Raw genomic sequence first — 2,500 nt, forward strand, 5'->3', positions numbered from 1 at the left:
AACCTGCGGAAGGATCATTATTGTGTTCCTATCCGTAAATATTATAAAAAAAAAAACAAACAAACAAACAAACAAACAAAAAAAGAATAAAAAAGAAAAATTATTTTCTTTTTTTTCTTTTCATTCATTTATTTGAATGTTTTTCTTTTTTTTCTTTTTTTTTTTACTCCTTGTATTGTAGTATAATGAAAATTATATCGCATACATTGTATTTGAACGCAACAAACCTTTAAACATATATAGTTGTACTTATTATTTATAAAAATAATATAAATGATAAGTTAATTTGTTCTCATTAACGTGTAATTCCTTAAAAATATATAGAAATTAAATAAAATGTAATAAAAAAGGAATTACTGTTTTTGTTGGACTAAGACATGCGCAACTTGTAAATGTTTGGGTTGAAAATTACAATTTATTGAAAGATGTTTTAAAATAATTTATATATTATATACGAAAACGAAATGTTATTCTTTCAATAAATTAAAAACTCTTGACGTTAAATTAAAATAAACAAAAAATTATCACTCTAAGCGGTGGATCACTCGGCTCATGGGTCGATGAAGAACGCAGCTAACTGTGCGTCATCGTGTGAACTGCAGGACACATGAACATCGACATTTTGAACGCATATTGCAGTCCATGCTGTTATGTACTTTAATTAATTTTAAAGTGCTGCTTGGACTACATATGGTTGAGGGTTGTAAGACTATGCTAAATTAGTTGCTTATTCTTTTAGTCAATTAAAAGAATTTAAGCACATGGTATATTACTGGATTGTATTTTTCAATCCATAATATTAATAGCATAAAAAGAAATATAGAAAATATATTCTTGAACACCTCATATTTGAACGAAATTTTATAATAAATAAGAATCTTAGTATTCCCAAAAACAATAAAATTTCAATATTATTATTTCAAATAATATATACATTTAGAGGAACGTCTAGCATAAAATATTATTTTATTCTAGGATTGCCTTAAATGTAAAAAACCAAGAAAATAATATTGTTGTTATAATGAAGTAAGTAGTACGGGATGAAAAGATTGAATATTTATTATTAAGAAAATTATATTGGTGTTAAGAAATAATTATGTATGTTTCTTTAAAATAGCAAAAAGCTAAAATATAAAATAAATATAAATATTTTTATACAACCTCAACTCATATGGGACTACCCCCTGAATTTAAGCATATTAATGAGGGGAGGAAAAGAAACTAACAAGGATTTTCTTAGTAGCGGCGAGCGAAAAGAAAATAGTTCAGCACTAAGTCACTTTGTCTATATGGCAAATGTGAGATGCAGTGTATGGAATATCTTAATATCTAGTATGAGAAATTAACGATTTAAGTCCTTCTTAAATGAGGCCATTTACCCATAGAGGGTGCCAGGCCCGTATAACGTTAATGATTACTAGAAAGATATTTCCAAAGAGTCGTGTTGCTTGATAGTGCAGCACTAAGTGGGTGGTAAACTCCATCTAAAACTAAATATAACCATGAGACCGATAGTAAACAAGTACCGTGAGGGAAAGTTGAAAAGAACTCTGAATAGAGAGTTAAATAGTACGTGAAACTGCTTAGAGGTTAAGCCCGATGAACCTGAATATCCATTATGAAAAATTCATCATTATAACTGTGATATTTATAATATTATAGTAATAGTGTGCATTTTTTTCATATAAGGACATTGTAATCTATTAACATAATAAAATATTTATCAAAAGATCATTGGTGTTAAGTTTATTCAAATTAATTTGCTTTTAGCTTATTAACATAGAATAAATACTGATGATTTGATAAAGTGTTGATAGATTTTACATATATAATGCTTAAATTCTTTTGAATTTTACAATAATATTATTATCATTGATTTTAATATTAATTGTATGCATTTATATGATTAACAATGCGAAAGATTCAGGATACCTTCGGGACCCGTCTTGAAACACGGACCAAGGAGTCTAACATATGTGCAAGTCATTGGGTTATATTAAACCTAATGGCGAAATTAACTTAACTTTTATATAATGGGATTAATTTTTAGTGAAATATTTTACTATTAATTCAATCCCGGGGCGTTCCATATAGTTATGTATAATGATAATTTATTATTATTTATACCTCTAACTGGAGCGTACCTTGAGCATATATGCTGTGACCCGAAAGATGGTGAACTATACTTGATCAGGTTGAAGTCAGGGGAAACCCTGATGGAAGACCGAAACAGTTCTGACGTGCAAATCGATTGTCAGAATTGAGTATAGGGGCGAAAGACCAATCGAACCATCTAGTAGCTGGTTCCCTCCGAAGTTTCCCTCAGGATAGCTGGTGCATTTAAATATTATGTAAAATAATCTTATCTGGTAAAGCGAATGATTAGAGGCCTTAGGGTCGAAACGACCTTAACCTATTCTCAAACTTTAAATGGGTAAGAACCTCACCTTTCTTGATATGAAGGTTGAGGTTATGATATAATGTGCCCAGTGGGCCACTT

General features: G+C 29.2%; 3 non-coding genes across 3 annotated transcripts in view; all 3 read left to right on the top strand.

Annotated features, from left to right (window-relative positions):
* LOC128923689 (small subunit ribosomal RNA) overlaps positions 1–20 on the top strand; it is a 1,990-nt gene extending 1,970 nt beyond the window's left edge. Inside the window, exon 1 of the ribosomal RNA XR_008472427.1 lies at positions 1–20. This exon is cut by the window's left edge and continues 1,970 nt beyond it. This is a non-coding gene — a ribosomal RNA (small subunit ribosomal RNA).
* A 505-nt stretch (positions 21–525) lies between these two features.
* LOC128923661 (5.8S ribosomal RNA) lies at positions 526–704 on the top strand. The gene has a single exon (XR_008472399.1). It is a non-coding gene; the product is annotated as a 5.8S ribosomal RNA (ribosomal RNA).
* Positions 705–1,157: 453 nt separating this feature from the next.
* Positions 1,158–2,500, top strand: part of LOC128923641 (large subunit ribosomal RNA) — a 3,984-nt gene continuing 2,641 nt past the window's right edge. The window contains exon 1 of the ribosomal RNA XR_008472390.1: positions 1,158–2,500. This exon is cut by the window's right edge and continues 2,641 nt beyond it. This is a non-coding gene — a ribosomal RNA (large subunit ribosomal RNA).

This window comes from Zeugodacus cucurbitae, unplaced genomic scaffold, assembly GCF_028554725.1.
Source record: "Zeugodacus cucurbitae isolate PBARC_wt_2022May unplaced genomic scaffold, idZeuCucr1.2 ctg00000024.1, whole genome shotgun sequence".
In the NCBI taxonomy this organism is placed as follows: domain Eukaryota; kingdom Metazoa; phylum Arthropoda; class Insecta; order Diptera; family Tephritidae; genus Zeugodacus; species Zeugodacus cucurbitae.